The sequence below is a fragment of the Oryx dammah genome, unplaced genomic scaffold (genome assembly GCF_014754425.2).
Source record: "Oryx dammah isolate SB20612 unplaced genomic scaffold, SCBI_Odam_1.1 HiC_scaffold_1, whole genome shotgun sequence".
NCBI classification, from domain to species: domain Eukaryota; kingdom Metazoa; phylum Chordata; class Mammalia; order Artiodactyla; family Bovidae; genus Oryx; species Oryx dammah.
The window spans coordinates 35,365,276-35,383,835 of NW_024070185.1; the positions used below are offsets into that span (position 1 = coordinate 35,365,276).

The following is an 18,560-nucleotide window of genomic DNA, read 5'->3' on the forward strand; positions in this document are numbered from 1 at the left end:
TCGCGGTCCAGCTCTCTGGCCCTTTCAGTGGGTCAGTGGTCCAGATTCAGGGATTCGCCAGTGGGCGCAGCGGGCCTGGCCCTCCCCTCGCCCGGGCGCACCCATACTCACACTCTCGCGCTGGCAACGCGCACGCACAATCCCTCAGCGCTGGGGCACCGCGATTCCGTGGGATCCCCGGCACGTTACGAGGATTTTCGAAATCACCCAGACAAGGAAACAAAGAGAGGAGCTTTTCCAATCACTTTCCTGAGATTTTTTCATTTAATTTCCCCTCCAAACCACCTCGCCTTCAACCGGAGCCGCCAGGTTCAAGCCAGGTCCGAGGACTGGGCTGGCCTGGCCGTCCCCTCTCCGGGCCCTTGACTCCGCGCGGGCCGGTCTCCAGGCGTCGCCTCGCCGCCTCTCCCCCGCCTCCCCTCTCCCCCCGTCCCCCGCCGGCCTCAGTTTCTGGTTACCTCTCGAGTGCGCTTCACTTTTTTGGGGGGAAGAAAAGAAGGACAGGGAGGCGTTGAGGGGGGCAGCCGAGTTGCTATTTGTGGCCAAAGAATCCTCTTTAAAAGAAGCAGCCCCGGGAAGGAGGAAACAGGAGAGGCGGAGGGAGGAGAGGCTCCGCGGCCCCGGACCCCCCAGCCGCGAGCGGCGGAGCGTCGAGGAGCGGGAGGAGGAGGCGACACACAGCGGCGGCGGCGGCCGGAGAGCGAGCGCAGGGCGAGCAGGAGGAGCGGGAGGAGGAGAAACCGCCGCGGAAGCCGCGGGCTCAGAAGGGCCGGGAGGACGGCCCGCGAAGAGGAGGAGGCGGAGGAGGAGGAGGAGGAGAAGAAGGGGGTAGGGGTGGAGGGAGGGCGGGGGGACGCGCTCCTCTGGATGCTGGATTTCGGCTTTTTGGACTCACTCGCAGACTCTCCTCCACTTCCTCGCTCTGGACTGGGCTGGCCGCGCGAGGACCGGGCGGAGGCGGCGGCGGCGGCGGCCACTGGGGGTGCTCCCGCGGCGGGGGCCGCAGCTGCGCGGGATTAAATCGGCCGCCCGGACTCCGGCGGCTGGGGCAGGCGCGGGCTGCGCGGCCGTGGCGGGGGGCGAAGGCGCTGGAGGAAAGTGCTGGTGGCGGCGCGAGAGGCGGTGGCGGCGGCTGCCCGGAGCCAACATGACCAGGTGAGTCCTCCGAGCCGACCCGGTCCGCCCCCCCTGAGTCCTCTCGGGTCTGCGCTCGCCAGAGCCAGGCTCCCGCAGCCCGCGCTCCGGGGGCCGGAGCTACACTCTCCCGCGTCTGCGAGCCCGGCGCCCCGGCACTGGAGCGAACAGTTTGCTCTTCTGAACCTCCTTGGGCAGAGGTCCTCCCCTGCACGGTTCGTTTCTCGCTGAAAACCTCAGACCTGGGAGTGTGGCAGTTGTAGAGAATGAGGGTGTTTGAGTCTGGGTGTTTGTGCCATCTCCGCTTTCTCCTCCTGGGGTGGGCGTAATATTGGGGAAATGGTGGAGCGGCGGGGCAATACGACCCTACCCAGAGATTCTGCCACTGCATTTTTTTTTTTTTAAGAGGCAGTGAGTACTGTTTTAAGGAGGGCTGGTTCGGAGAGGGGGGCGATTTCTTTTTCTTTCTTTCCTCTGAACTACTGGGGAGAAGGAGAAATAGCAGGAATGAAAGTCTACGCGGCTGCCAAAGAGGAGGGGGACTGTTTTGGAGACCTTTCCGTGGCAGGATCAAAGCTCGTAGTTTTGCTGTGGCGATCTGCCCTTCTTACACACTTATTCCATGGGGAAGGTAACGCAGAATTTATAATGCAAAGTCCAAGTTGTAGGAAACAACTTGAAAAGAAAACCAAGAACAAACCAAACGTTCTTTGCTTTCCTTATTTATTGTAGCTTTCTCACTGGCATGTAGAAAACTTGAATCGTTTATGTGTGAGGTTGATTTTCTTTTAAAAGCAGTAACAAATTAAGTCACTTTTCTTATGATTAAAAAAAAAATCTTGTGAGCTTGGCTTTCATTAATTGGGTGCTCCAGTATTGTTCCATTAGCCAAAACCTGGATGATCACAATTCATTTGTATTGTTTCCAGCTTTTCCAGTACATCACTTGTCTGATGTCTCCTCTGTTTTCTAACAGTGATCTCCAGAACAGCTTACACTTTGTAGGATGCCTTAAACCTCCAGGAAGATTCCTGAGGGAGTCAGGAATTTTCTCTTAAACTTTTTTCCTCCACCGTCCCCCCCCCTTTTTTTTACATGCCCACAGTCATAGTACCAGTGACTTAGAGCAGAGCACATACATTTTGAGCCTGTCAGAGACTAGTGACTGCTTGTGACTTGAGATAGATTCGCTGCTGGACTTCTAGAGCTTCAAACGTGGACCTTTCCTTTTGGTGTGTTCTTTCCAACCATCCTGTAGCACACATATGGGGAGTTAGTCCAACCACTGATACTTCTAACCATTTTGGCTATTCTATTTCTGTTTCAAAGTGTTCACAGTCACCACTCAACTTGAGTAAAACCAGAGTGATCTACCGCCAAGATTTGAAATATTCTGAGTTAAAGGAATATTTAAGTGATACCAACTTAAAGATTCTCATGTTGTTATTATGATGATATCCAGGACAAAGCTTAATAGATATTATAGGTATTTAGAAAACATTTTTTTGTATGCCACAGATGGATGTTACATTATTAGCTTAGCAAAGAGAGAATACAATTTAAATGCTCAATGTCCGAATTCTTGAAACAGATCTCCAAAATGGACAATAGAAGGAAAATTTTCCTACCTCCCACCTCCCATAATTATATACTGTACTTTGCTTTTCAATGGAGCTAGCAATTCTGTGACAGATTTCTTATATTCACCCTCATGCTATCAGCTATTATTGTACTTTCAAAGTGTGAAATTGACAAGCTGGTCAGTTCTATGAATTCAGCTGTCAGACTGTGTCCAGTTAAAAATTGCTAAAAGCTGTAAAAATCCCTGCCTAGAATTTTCTTTTTTAAAGGAAAGGCAGCTAGGAGATGAGGATTAAGTGGTGTTATTAATTGTAGATTTTTTAAAATAGGTGCACTCTAACGTAAGTTTTATCACTAGCTTTGTTTATAAAACATTGGTTTTATTTCTTGGGAAGCACATTTTAGATTTCTATTATTTTAAAAGTGGCATTCAGTTTGTATCTATATTTCATTTTAAATAGCACTTTATATAGAAATAATCTGTTCTTAAAGCTCTCAGTAATACTAGTATAATAGAAATAAGATTCAAAGAGGAAAAGTGTGTCTGGAATATATTTTATTGTATGAGTAATATATTACTTTTGTAATGACATGCAAAGAGGTGAATGAATTAAATATTTTATTGTGGAGGTTATGTAACAAATTCTTCTTAGATCAGTGCAGTTGTAGTTGCTAAAGTAATGAAATTCAGTGCTCTATTTAATATGTATGTATTTCAGTGGATAATCATAAAAGCAAAACTGCTTAAAGTATTAACTACCATGATTTGATTTTCTTTTTAAGATTGACATTCATTTATAGTCAGAATATCTCAAAGTCCAGAACTAAGAATTGGAATCCCCTCATCTGCTGCTATTTGCTAAACCACTAGGGGCCTGTATAACTGTTCTTATATCCAGGAGATAGCTTGGTATGGCATAAGCAAACCCTTCCTAGAGAAACATTTAAAAAGAATCAGGTAGGCAGTCCCCTGTGTTTTTGTTTTGTCTTTTTAACCTATTAACTCATGCTCTGATGTTAGTCATAGACATTGATTGAAGGGTTTTTCAAGACTATTGTTTAGAACATTACACTATGGTGGTGCAAGGATGACTTTTCACAGAGTGTGTGGAACATTGGAGAGGTATTTCTGCAAATTCATATGTGATCCAAGTTCTCAGTGTATGTCAAGGATAAACAAGTAGGAACGTTAAGAAGTTTTCCTTATTGGACTGAAAAGGGTGTTATTTGCATAATGTAAGGTTAAAAGAGAAAGGAAGCAGAATTACTTTAAGGAATGTGTAGTCATAGATTGATGGTGTGATTAAACTGGCTTTGTAAGTGCTGTGCAAGTTGTGTGGAAGGAGAATCTGAGGCTGTGACTACAGTTTAGTCAGCACTTGAGGGACCTGCACTGGGGATGCATCGTACATTTTTAAGTGTCAGTTTCACAAATTTGAAATCGACCAGCTGTGGCAATCTTGATAGACATTAGGCAATAAGGTCAAGTATTCTTACATTGTTCTTCTGTTGATTTTCAGTTTTTCAAATTGACAAGGGTGACTATTTGTAAAAGAGCACACTGTAAGTATTTGCATATTGAATTTCCTTCAGACCAAACTTGATTTATCAAGTCATTGAACATTTCTATTTTTAAAAGGATTCTATGGATAAATAATAATTCATTAACACAATCACGTATTAAAAGTGCCATTTCAGGAGTGATGGATTTCTCAAGGTGATTTGGCTTCAAAAATACCCTTTCAGTGTGTATTTGTAGGTAGTCAGAGAGTTGGAGTATGCATATGCTCTAATTTATGATTCTGAGAGCATCAAACTTTTAGGCTCACATCTTTAAATATGCTTTTAACCTTTGATCATGGGTGCCCTTTTCCCAAAGTTTCTGGTCTTCATGAAAATAAACTTTACCTTGAATGTAATATATTCAACTTAGAAGCCACAAAGTACACTTTTAGGATTCATTTTATAAACATGAATATATGAAATGCTAAATAGAAAGATATAATTATTCAGTTTTCCAGAATATTCAGAGACTGTTTTTTTCCCCTGTTTTCTTAAAGGGCCAGTAGTTTTTGATTGAAAAGGTTAGTTTGAGTAAATGAGTTATATTTTAAGCAAGGCCTACTCAGTGTGTTTTTGCCTTATGGAGTTATTTTTCAGGTCTTTGTACTGTTTGATTTCTTGGAAAAATCTTTAAAGAAAGCTACTTACTTGTGATGGCATAAAGACAACTTGCAGCTGCAAGCAAAATCAGCGTTTAAAGAATTTTTACATTATCAATGATTTGCAAAGAGAAGAGTTGTTTTTTTTCCGTGAGCTACAAGATTGAGGACTCCTATATAACGCATCAACAGAAGAAACCTGAAAATGTGGAGGAAGATTACTTAGGAGGGAATTATCAGTAAATTTCATTGCAACAAACATCCCTTGTTTAAGCTTCCATAATATCATGGCACAGTGACATTTCCACCAAAGGATAGGTTTGTTTGGGGATATGTTTTCTGTATGGATAATTTCATTTGCTTCTAATTAGTAGCTGGTAACACTTATTAAAATGGCATGTGTGGCTTGCATTTGTTTTGACAATTTATAGTGTCCAAATTCTCCCACCCCTATTTTAAAAATAAAAATGTGTTTCCAGCTCTCCACAGTCAAGCCCCTAAGAAAGATAGCTAAAAGAATAAGTGGTCTATGCTTACTGATTGTTCATTATATGAAACTGTAGCCTCAGATGTAAAAGTTTACTGTTTTCTTTACGTCATAAGTCTTGGGAGGTTAAAGAGCAAATGCTTATGCATTATAGAGGTCTCTGACCTAATGTAACCTAAATAATTGAGTCATGACAGTGGTGCAAGACTGAAACGTTAATGAAATAGAATTCTTGAAAGACGTAACTCACAAAATTACATTTCAGGCCTATGCCCCTCATTTTCCGTTTAATAAATCACCCATTTGCTTTTATGTAATCAGCGGTTTGCAGTTTCTTTTCTTAACATTTATAAGATATTCTTAAGACAGACATTAAGGTAATTTAAATATTGTGTCTGGTTATACTGTCAACTTGTTGGGAAGAAAGAATAACTGAAATAGCCTGCTATGTCCTGCCTCCTTCCTCTGAAACTAATACATTTGATTTCTTTCTGTTCATTGTTTTCTGTTTGATGCTGACATCTTTAATAGGGTCATATCAATACTTGTCAGTTACTCTATAACTTTTAAAAAATTACAAGAAACAAAGAGCAAAACGGAACTTTTTCTTGGCTTTTCGACCTCTGCTGCCCCCTAAATCAAATCCATGTATGTCATGGATCAGTAAATTAAATGAAAGAGATGCCAATTTAGAAAGCTAAGATGGCTGATTCTGTCTGTGAGGCAGCAGATCAGGTGCACCCATACACAGACAGTGTTGAGACCACTTGAATAGTCCTTGTGGTTCCTACCTGCAGCAAGCAAGTTCTGCTCTCCTTTGCAAATGGGCACTCTTAGGTGGCAGGCTCCCCTTTGGCTTCTTCAGCATTTATAACGAAATATAAGAGCAAAAGCAGCTGTCTGAAGCTGGATTTTCTCCTAGTTCTTTGAATCCACTGCCCAGAAGCAGGACTTAACTTTGACATTCAGGTAACAATGTCAGGGGCCTTGTGACCTTTACCACTTTGCTGTTGACTGACTTTAACCATTGTAACTGTCGGTGTCATGAGGCTGATTGAATTTATAAATTCTTAATTGTCTTTTTCCACAGTCCTCAAGGTATATTCTTTAATGTAGCAGTAGCTAACTAAATTGAGATTTGTGAATTGCATTTAGAAAATTGTGTTTCTCAGTATTGCTTCGGGACTAGGGGAAAGTGTGCTTTCAGATCTATGAAATGGTCATCTTTAATCATTGGGTCCCAAGTAACAAGTGACTTTTTTTTTAAGCTTCAGTAAGCGGATTCCTTTTATTAACAAAAAGGTTTATATTAATATTGATTTTATTAATAATTGAAAAACAGTTATTTTAATCTTGTTTAAGCATGTAGGTGTATAGTGTATGTAAATATAATGCTAAAGGTTGCAAAATCTGGACCAGCTTCTTCTTTTTTTTTTTGACTACAGTAAAAAAAAACATAAATTTGATGCAAGAAAAACTAAATTTATACCTTAGTTTTGTCACTTATTTTCTGTGGAATCTTGGCAGAAATTACATAACATTTTAGGGTCTTGTTTCACCATCACAACATGGAGAAAATAGCCATAGATGTGATGAAGATACAATTAGATAAGAATTTGTCTTATTTTGTATTTTAAATTAAAAAAAATTCCTGGATGCAGGAGTAATGTAACGGACATGCTGTATTCTATGACGCGATTTTGTATGATAGTGTCCTGCTATCTTTATCTACTATAAATTATTGCTTCCTGATTTGAAAATGAAGACTTGGGTATGAGTCGTGTACACTCTTGTGTACATGGTGTAATTACTACAGATTCTAGAATTACCTTTTCCTGTCCAGCACCGTTTCTGAAGTCTGTACACATCAGTCTGCCATAGTACGCTGTTTATCTCAGAAAGCTTTTAAAGGAAAAGCTAGAAATGATTTTACCTACAACGTACAAAGAGAAAATTTTGCTTAAAAGTGAAAAATATCTTAATAGATTCTTCATATTTGATGTTGAGCTAAGTCTCGAGGAAGAAATGTTTAGAAAAGCCTTTAATTAAAACACCGAACCGACAGAATTGCCTTTTTTTTTTTAAATGGTGGTGCATCTTAGAAAGCTCCTTAGCTCTTTGCCCATCGCAGCTGTCCTTCCATGAAAGATCAGGTTTCAAGAGCAATGATGGATGGTGGGTGCCTGTAGCCAGTTGTGGGGTTTGCTCTGAGGTCAAATGTATTGATGGAGGATAGGAATTTACTGCCTTCTGTCTGTCCCTAAAATCCACCAGTACAATTTAAATTAGACTAGACACATCAAATGCTGATCCAGTGTTCCATTATAGGCCCAAAAGACATTTGTTCACAAAGTTTAAAATATATTTTTTTTCCTCCAGTCTCCTTCCACCCTAACTGAAAGGACATATCATGCATGAGCTAATGGTTTCTTACTGCACAAGTGGAACTCAGCCTTTCTGCAAACACATATTTGAACTGCTTATACTAGTAACTTAATTAACAAACTGTTAAAGGATTTTAAGAGAGAAAATATGGCTACTCATTTTGACTTTTCTGATTGAAATAATTCAGTGTGTGATTTTTAGATACTTGGTTTTATATCCTTATTTATAAATTCTGTTGTATATCTTAATTTAAATGGAGTAGTAGGCTAATTGGTAATAATAGTAATCTACTGGAAATGTCTTAAGTATTCTAAATTCACTTAATGGCTAACTAATGATTTTCACATTTTTCTTGGGGGAAAAAGAAAGGCGTTATAATATTTTCCTAGAGGGATGCATTTTGGGGAGCATCTTCCATTGGAAATATCTCATGGATGGAGGGTGTCTCTGAGTCCTTTTTTTGATCCTCACTTTCTTCATCAACATTGCTTTCCCTTCATTGTATGCTTTTGGCCTCTGTGTCCCTTCTCCATTCTAAACTCTTACTGTTTTATCCCTGGCCCTCTTCAGATCACTGTCTATACTGTCTCATGAGCTGTTCCTATCTACTTCTCATAGAAGCAATAATTTCTGCATAGATGACTCTGAAAATAAAATTTATAACTTCTCTCTGGGGTTCCAGATCTGAATTTTTTAAAATCTGCTTGTTAGATAGTTGAGAAGTAGAAAGCTCTCCTTTGTCCCACATTCTGTATTTTATAAACCTAAAATATAATCTTTCATCCATACTTTTTTCTTGGTACCTTATTTTCTCTTTTTTCCTTTTCAGTTCTTCCTAAAAACTTTTGCTTTCTGAAACTCAAGGCTTTCAACTCTGCATCCTCAAGTGCTGAATTCCCAGCATAGCAGGCAAAGCCCCTTGCAGTCTAATCCCAGCTTGTGTGTCCAGCCTCCGTTCTCTGTGGAACCTCAAGAGCTCTGACCTGCTGCAGTGTCAGAGCCCCTGCCCTCAGGCACCTTTTTGGTTCTACCAGTGCTGTTCTTAGAATCCCCTGTCTCTTCTTGCCAGCTGTCCTAACTTGGAGCTGTTGAAATCCTAATTATTCTCTCATTTTCTGATTCTCAAGTGCTACATGTTCTTTGCTTTGAATTTATTTTGAGTAGAATTTAATTGAAATCATGAATGTGAAGAATAATTATTCAGTTGAAACCTTTGGTGATACTCAGGACATTGAGATAGGTGGAAAACTAATTTCTTTTTATTTTCTTTAAGTACAATAATAGTGATTGGTATATAAAGTTGTAATTGTGATGGTTGCTAAAATTTGCTGAGCACGTACATGTTCTAGACATTCAGCATAGCACTTTATTTTCACTGTCATGTTTAATGTCTAAAACAACACTAAGTCAAATGCTTTTATTATCATCAGTTATTCAAGAGGGGACTCCCAGGCGGTGCTGGTGGTAAAGAACCTGCCTGCCAATGCAGGAGAACTAAGAGAGGCGGGTTTGATCCCTGAGCCAGGATGATCCCCTGGAGGAGGAAAGGGCAATCCACTCTAGTATTGTCCTGGAAAATCCCATGGACAGAGGAGTCTGGCGGGCTACATAGTCTATGAGATTATAAAGAGCTGGACATGACTGAAGTGACTTAGCAGGCACATTGAAGAGACAGCTTGAGGGGTTAAGTATTTGCCTAAGGTTGCATAGCTAGATATAATAAAGATGTAACTTAAAGCCAAGATTTTAAGTTATGATCCCAACTATTATCCACTCCACTCTTATACCCTCAATATACTCTTGTGAATGATATGAATTTTTTTTTTTAAGAAAACTACTTCATATATACCAGGCACATATGCACAATAACATGGTACTTTCTTAACCAAATTCAGGAAGAATCTTAAACATTATGTAGGTTTTCCCATTATTGTTTCTGAAGAGTCTCTGTGTTTCTTTCTCTGCTTGGGACTGAATTTTTTTTGAACTTAAACTGTTTGGTTTGGATTGGTTAACTTTTTTTTTTTTTTTTTCCTGCAGTTGCCTTTCAGCTCTAAAATTATATGCTTTCAGGCCAGTCACACAACTTCCTGAGCTCTTGGGATAGTCCTAGAGTAGAAGTGGTTAAATAAAATATTTCCACCAAGAATAGTTTTTTTTTAAATCACCAAGGCTTGCATTTTCATAGCTGCCCAACAGGTAGGGAATCAAAAGCATTTTTACAAAGAGAACTATAGATGGAGCAGAGATATCTGATGAACAGCCTCCTGTCAAAGAAATGGAATTATGCCAAGTGACTGATACGTATGTGTTCTGTTTACTGGCAGCTTACCCTGCACAACTGTATCTGGGAAATTTTGCCAGTTATACTGTCTTCTAAAATATTCTTTTTGCAACTCACCTGTTAATTTCATGTTAAGTAATGGATGATTTTATAACATTTTTCTCATTTAACCCATCTTTATAAAAATTTAGCTTTTTTGGTGGGAGAGGGATCAGGTAACAGATAACCTATCTCTGGTTAATTATGGTCTTATAAATAATAATACAAGACAGGATGTTGGATTTGTTTGATTTGGAAAATTATTTTTTTCTCTGACAACAAGGCACCCTGAAGTTTTAAATCAGACATAGTACATAAAGTTACATGAAAAATGCTTTGGTCACTTATGGCTCTTACAGTATGTCAACAATTGAGTCTTCTTTGCCCAGGTTTCTGAAATGCCCAGGTCTCTCACATGCGTGTACTGTCCTATTTTGTCATGTTTTCCTGTGGGTTAATCTGTAAACAAAAATCTGTTAGGAGCCTGGAGCTGTGTGGACTGTGTAGTGAAGGTTTGAGTACTGTGTAGTGAAGGTTCTTCCATAATAAGGCTCATAATAAATGTCTTTTGATGATAATAGTTATAAATTAAGAGTGAGAAGTTCAATAAATATTGTTAAAAATATCCAGGTACTATAAGAAATGGTTGGCTAAGTGCAATTGAATAGAATCTGAGTTTTACTTTTGCCTGGACACACCTTGAGTCTGATCTCTTTTTATCAAAAAAACTAGGAAATATGCTATTTAAATCTTGATTTTAAATTTATCATTTAAAACTTGTTTTCTCTAAATGAGCTCTTGTTACTCCAGTATGCCAAAATAACTGTTAACTTTCTTTCAGCCAAATTATTCACTACCTTTTAATATGTTAGCTGGCGTCTGTTGGCAAGGCCTTCATCCTCTTTTGCCCAGACTGCAGCCTCTCTGTGTTTACTTGGGGTCACAGTGTGGTTGCTTTGGTGCTCTGTAGCCAGCATATTCATTAAGAAATTCACATCTGATTCTGTCACCCTTCTCCTTCAGATACTCCAGTGGCTCTCTCTTCTGCTCTATGTAAAGCTTGTAATACTCAACAGAAGTCATTTGGCCGTTGATGTCCTTCTCCCTTCCTTGTCTCTTGCCACTTTGCCATTCTCATAATTGTCTTTTCTGTTTCTTCTCCCTCACCCCCAACACACTTGCAGCCCAGCCATACTAAAGTATTTGCTGTTTCCCTGATGTGCTACTTTGACTCTTCTGTGTATAATTCTGAGCATGCTTTCTCCCTTTCCTGGAAACTCCTTTCTGCTTCCATCTTTGCCTGATTCCCCTCTTCCTTCAGGGCTTAGCTGAGCTGAAAACTCTTGCAGGAAGTCTTCTCATCCTGACAAACCTGGATACCCTTTCTTTCAGCACTTAGAGAAGCAATGCCTTTTACATATGGCATCTTTTCGTAATGCATTGTAATTGCTTGTTAATGGCCTGATTCATTACAAATTTCTCAAAGCCAAAGCCTAAATCCTTTCTCCCATTGCATTTCTAACACCTAACCCATGGCCGCCTGACTCAGTGTCCTAGTAATATTGTCATATTGTTACTGAGTAATTTGTGAAAAAATTCATGTACCTAGAAAAAGCAGAGGTCAGTTAGCTCATAGCCCAGATCTTACAACCCATATGTTTAATGTGTAACTTTACCAGTTATGATTATATTGTCAGTTGCTCTTAAGTAATTAATTTTATTTTACTTGAGCTAACTTCCACTTACCTAGCTCCCTACCAAACCAAGACAAAGCTAAATCTGTGTGTACTGAGTGTATCTCCTCATATGCCACTAGACAAGACAAATCTGCCTTTACATCTGGCTGTGGTAGGAATTCCCAGATGCACTTAATTCTGACACATGGTCATTATTGAACCAAAAGCCATTGCCTGGCATCATTGTAGCTTGTATTTGTTTTCTTTTTAAGGGGCCTCAATGAGGCTGCCAAATGTACAACAGGTGCCTTAGTTTTATACTTGCCAGTCTGTTGTTATTCAAATGACCGCCCTAACAGAGACTAATGGTATCTAATAAAATTGATCTCAGTTCTGGCAGGCCCGGCTTGGGCAAGCAGGAGCAGTAGGCGCTGCAGTGTGGAAACATGCTGGTGCTGAATGCTCCCGGTGAAGCAGGCATTTCTCAGAAGGTGACATGTGTCTCACACGTAGGCCCCTTGTTTATGTTGAGCCATGGAAATTTCCCACTGCCCAGTATTATATGAACACTAGGATTGGCAACCTCTAATCTTATTTTAGATGGGTTCCCTGGGTGGCATGGGGACAGGACTAGCTGTGCCAGCTTATCAATGAATGTCTGTGCCACGTCTGTAAGGCACAGCCAGACAGTCTTTTTAGGCCAAGCAGCTGGCTTGTATGACTGCTTGTATTTCCTGTTAGAAATTTCGCCTCACTGATTTCATAACGCCCTGCAAAGACTTCAATATTAAACAGAGAGCTGGGAGAGGACTATGTCAACTTGCAAACAGGAGCTGATGTTTGGACACTTGTATTTAAACACTGAATATCATTTTGTGGGTTTTTTTTTCCCCCATGCTTTATAGGAAACTGGCCTAAGGAGAGCTTTGTCACCAAAGGAAGTGACTTCTTGGCAGCTGGCCATCAGAAGGACTCAAAAGTTTGAGTGATAAGTGTTAGAACCAGGTCTCACAGGGATATGAAATGCATTTTTTTGTCTGGTAAGGATCTTAGAAATCTCATTTTATACACTTACCTGCTCTCCCATTTTTGTGTTTATTCTTTGAAGGATCATATATTTATCTTTCCTAAATGGCAAGGCACTGTGGGAATGTAAGGACGAGCCAAATGCTGCCAGGTACAATTTACACTGACAGGCGGAGATCTGAATTCTTAAGATTTTGGAAAATTAATTCTAGCATAATGTACATTTCTAATTGGAGACTGAAAGGAATAGCTACCCACTTCAGTATTCTTGCATGGAGAATGGCAATTGGACAGAGGAACCTGGCAGGTTACAGTCCTTGGGATGACAAGGAGTTAGACACGACTAACACTGTGTTGCCATGTGGAAAAAAAAGCTACTCAAATTACTGTGACAGGAAAGCTTACAGGTTTCACTAAATAATACTAATAATAATTGCTAGAATAAGAGGAGGTGGTTAGAGCCTAACCACTCTTGATTGCCTAACCACTCTTCACTTGGCTCCATAGTTAATTGAGCTCATCTAATTTCCTGTGATCCAGCATATAGAATAGTTCTTAGGTTAGGATTTGGCTATTATTGGACCATCTTTTTGTATTATTTATACCCATCTTACTTGAAAAAGAATTTGTGGCAGCTATTAAATCATATGCTTCATTATCCTTAATAAATCACCTTGGTAGAGCAGACAATGGATTATTGTATAGATGGTTAGTTTCTATGAAAAAATTTAAAAAATATGCATCTTCTTAGCCTCCTTCTAAAGGATATTTTATTTCAGAGCATTTAAAAAATAATATCTATTATTTTTTATCACTATCCACGTAGTGACTATTGGTAGTAATGGGAAAAAACTGTACTAAGTGAAAGTAGTATAGAGGTGAATAATACTTTTAAATTAATGTTTTTAAAAGGCCAGCTACCGTTTCTGTTTGTGTTATTTTTCACAGTAGTTTTCATCATTTGGAAGAAAAGATGCACATGATATAGTAGGATTTTATAGTAGTAACATTCTTTGCAACTAGAATTGAGAAAAATAATGAAATAAACAAAAGAATAAAAGCTGGCATCCACAAACCTACATGAATGTGGTATCACTGATAGCCAAAGGGTACATAAATGATTTTCTAGATATTTTAAACATAGGACTCTATTTTTTCCTTTTGGATTTTTTAGGTACCAGAGTGACACATTACATTATGTTTTCATATCTTGCGATGAGAACTAAACACATCTTTGTCTGTAAAATGGACCACAGTAGCCTCTTTGTCATAAAGATAGCCATTTCTCAGAGAGTGAGTGGGAAATCTTCCAACGGTGCTAGAAAGGATGTTAGTTTAAACTTTATGTTGAGGAGACTTCACTGTCCCAGCTAACCTTTCTGGCTTGGTCTCCAGAACCCAAGTGAATTTGTTTGTAGTTAATGCTGTCCCTCATATACTGCAAGAAATGGGGTTCTGTCTGACACGTTGCTGGTTCTCAGATGAAGGAAGGTTTTGCCTCAGACAGCATCTGCTTTGATGAGAGACCTACTGCTTTTTGTCAAAAAAGACTCAAGGGAAGAACAAGAGACAGATCTTTATGCTATATATTTTTTAACCATCAGGAAACAAATCTCCATCTTAATTAAAATTAAGTATAATTAAAAACTTAGTTGTAGTAGCTGTGTTTCAAGTGGTCAATAGCTACATGTAGGTAGGAGCTGTTGTATAGAATAGTATAGACAGAAAATTCTGTTGTTGCACAAAGTTGGTTTGGACAGTACTGAGCTGCCTAATGGTTCTGAGACATCATGTGATATTTTCAAGGTTACATATGTAGTAAAGATAAGCCATTTGTATACTGAGAATACCCATTGATCTTACAAGCAAAGAATCTACTTGTCACATGTAAGTGAAAGATGCTGTCTCAGAAATAATCCTCAAGGGAAGTGAATTAATAGCCGATTCTGTGCTTTTTGTCTAATGACATACATGCATACCCTCTGATTTTTGTATTTGTCCAATGTGGAGAAATACTCTTCTATGGAAGTCACATATGGAAACAAATTCAGTTTTATCAGTTCTGCCACGTCACGTCTCAGGTTTCTTCTTAGTGAGTCTTTTCTGTTGTTTTCCAAGTGATTTCTGTCTGTCTGCAGCTACTTTTCACTGACGGGCTGTAGGTGATCATACAGTTAGCGTTCAAACAGGATGCTATGAGAATGAACGGGGATGCTTTGAATGGGGCAGCTGGTGTAGACGGGCTGTTGTCAGCAGACCCATGAATCTGACATCTTAAAGCTTCATATGCAGAGTAGAGCAAATGTGTGTATTGTTAGGTTGGCCAGGGCTGATCAGGAGGGCAGCTTGACGGAAAACCTGGCGAGGCAAAAGCATTACAGAGCCTTCTCTAGTCATCGTTCCTACTTTCCCATATTTCCTCCTGTCCTTTTGCTTTATTACACACTCTGGAATTTTGTCAGGGATCAGGCCAATCCAGTGTCACATGTAATTAATGCTGACAGACACATATCACTGCAACCTGTTAGAAGTCATTGAAAGAAATGTGGGGGCAGATGAGCACCTCCAGACTCACCTCTGACAGTCCAGTGGGGATGAGAGGCAGGGCAGTGGAGGCAGAATTAAGGCAGTACTTTAACTGCTGCCTCGCATCTCTCCACTCATTTCCTGCCACTGAGGCAAGGGTTAAAGGCCCCACTTCAGGTTTCTGGAGAGCTGTCCTAGAGCAGCCAGGGGAAGGAGGAGGGATGAAAGCAGAAGGACTTTGTAACAATTCCTGGGAACAGAGCCCTGCTTTCTCCTAACTGGCTTCTCTCTTAGTCATGGAACCTGAGCTGATTGTTCCCGACTGTTCTCTTCTCCTTTCACATCATGAGTCACTATCACTTCCCATGGAGAGCATCAGCATGTCTGGTAATTTTGTTGTTCAGTCGCTAAGTCATGTCCGATTCTTTGCGAGCCCAAGGACTGCCCCACGCCAGGCTCCCCTGTCCACTATCTCTGGAGTTTGCTCAAACTCATATCCATTGAGTCGGTGATGCCCTCCAATCATTTTGTCCTCTGTCGCCTCCTTCTCCTCTTGCCTTCAATCTTTTCCAGATCAGAGTCTTTTCTGATCACTGGGCTCTTCACATCAGGTGGCCGAAATAATGGAGTTTCAGCTTCAGCATCAGTCCTTCCAATGAATATTCAGGGTTGATTTCCTTATGATTGACTGGTTTGATCTCCTTGCAGTCTAAGAGTCTCTGATAATGTTAGTTGCTGCATTTGTCTTTTTCAGGTAGCCTTTTTATATTGTTTTTGTTTTTGAATTGCAAAATGTCGACTATAACTATAGTTATATCGAGGAATTGTTTTGTTTCGGTATGCTTTGGAAAGTATGTAGCAGCAGCTAGATGTAGGTTTTTTGTTGTTGTTTGAGTCTTAATCAGTTCTGAGACTGTCCCCATGTACCTCCAGTTTTTATAATCAAAATGAACAAAAACAGGTTTCTGGGGGATGAGCGTTTTTAGAGACAGTTGATTAAGAAGACAGTTGACTGTGTATTAGGTGATGCTTGTAGCTTTGAAAAAGCTATGAAGAGGCAGGGAACTGCACACACGAAGTGCCGAGGGTGTTCTGGTGTTGGTTCAGAACCATGGACTGAGTCTGCCACTACTCTCCCCAGAAAATTTGTCCATTAAAAAAATGAAGCTTTTTTCTGTTTCTAGCAGATTTGTTATTATTACTTTAAATTTCCTTAGCAAAGAGGGTTTCTGGAAGGATGGAAGTGTTTCTGCTTCACGCATCCTCAGCCCCCATAACAAAATGGGAAAGTGCAGGGGCTCCAAGCACTCTGAGCCAATTAATCCATTGGAACCTGGGGACATAAACCTCTTGCAGCGTCTCATTTTTCAAGTCTTGGCTTTTTATTGTGATTATACGGACTGTCTCTATCAGTAACTGAGGTGAAAATCAGGGTCCTCTTGTAATTACAGATCTAAATCTTGATGATCACAGGAATATTAGGATTGGGTAGAAGCTGTATAAAACAGCCACACATTCTCACCCCAGAGAGATTAATATTCTAAATGCTCAGCCCCACCGCATGGCAATTGTGGGACACAGTGCTCTAGGTAATAACGTAGAACTTAAATTTGTCATTACAGAAAGGATTGTAAGAACTCTCAGTTCAGGTGACATGATGGGAGTCTCTTGTTCATATTGTTACATGCACTGTAGGAGATACAATATTGGTCTGGTATGGTACTGTAGTTAATTGATGTACTTGGTGAAAAAGGGTTGCTAAGTCTGTTAAAGGGCCAGTTTATCATTTTCAGTTGTTTAATTATCTGAAAAAAATTAAGGATGGGCATGATTAGGTTTCAGAAATGTGTAGTTTATGTTTTAGTATGTTAAATGTATGTAATTATAGCCTTACTGAATTAAATACTGAGCTCCGATGATAGCTCACACTCAGAGTAGAGAACGGAAAAGCACAGAAATATGGAACATTCTACTTGGGTATGTTTGACAAATAGCCGACTAAGAAAAGTCTTTCTTACTTTTTTATTGGGTTACAGTGAAGCGATTTGAAAGAGAGCATGAACCCAAAGTAGTTTTTCTAATATTTTACTCTAATACAGCGGTCAAGTGGTATTGTTTACACATTTCTATATGCTGACTTTTATTTATCTATTTTAAAGTCGTAACAGTAGTATAACCTCATTATAGGAAAGTTAGATACGAACTAAAAAAAGTCACTAAATAATCCCATCGCTTGAAAACAACCCACTGTTCTGACTTGAGAAAAATTTCTATACCTTTATACTGTATGGTGAGCTTGTTTTTTAGCACTTTGTCAGTTGTCATTTTGGCATAAATATGTATATATATATATATATATATTTTTCATCTTGCCTCATCATGATTGTCATCTTTAATGGCTACCCAATCATTTGTTGACTAGATTTATCTATTTTCCTGTCAGTAGCCATTGTTTTTGTTCTTTTCGCCCCCTTTTCCTCACTATTCCAAATGCAACGTTTTGAGGAACATTTAATCAGGATAGGTTTTTCTGTATTTTGCATTATTTCTTTTAGTATTGACACATAAAGTGGTATCCTTAGGTCAAAGAATATGAACATTTTTATGTCTTTTGAAACATTTCACCAGGTCATGTTCCAGAAAGCATGTATGTGCTAATAATGCTACCAGTAATTACTGAGTTTCTTTCTTCCAGTTGGTCAGTTTAAAAATTTTCATCTAGATTTTGTTGATTTAATAAGCAAAACATTGCTTCATTGTCTTAATATGAATTTCTTTAATTATGGAAGTGATGCTTTCTCCCTAATGTTTGTTTGCAAGTAATTATTCCTGTTACATGAAGTATCTGTACATTTCCTTTGCCTAAGGATTTTTGTTCATTAGTTCCCATTCTTTATCTATTAAGCATATTAACTCTTTGTCATGTTTGTAACAAGTGTGTCTTGAACATGGTTATTGATCTTACTTTAGTAATTGATCTACATATGGAATTTTATTTCTAACGTTATATAGTCAAAACAGTTGATCTTTTTCTGTGTTGTTATTCCTTGTACAAGAAGTGTACTTCTTGGACAGAAGTGGAGACTTTTCTCTTTTCCTGAGATTTTCATCTTGTTTTTCTGGTGTTTTATTCTCTTTGTTACTACTTGTTATTTGTTCTTTAATTATATAGTTTCCTGTATAAGTGGTAAAGTACTTTAAAGTATTAAATGATTATTATTTATATAATCACGTTTAATTCTAGCACACGAAGCAAGTAC

At 39.3% G+C, this 18,560-nt stretch overlaps 1 protein-coding gene across 1 annotated transcript in view; it reads left to right on the forward strand.

Moving 5' to 3' along the window:
* The first annotated feature begins 736 nt into the window (after positions 1-736).
* LOC120863868 (receptor-type tyrosine-protein phosphatase delta-like) overlaps positions 737-18,560 on the forward strand; it is a 561,974-nt gene continuing 544,150 nt past the window's right edge. Inside the window, exon 1 of the mRNA XM_040240488.1 lies at positions 737-1,155. The gene's annotated coding sequence lies outside the window, so the exon portion shown is untranslated. The remainder of the gene's footprint in view (positions 1,156-18,560) is intronic.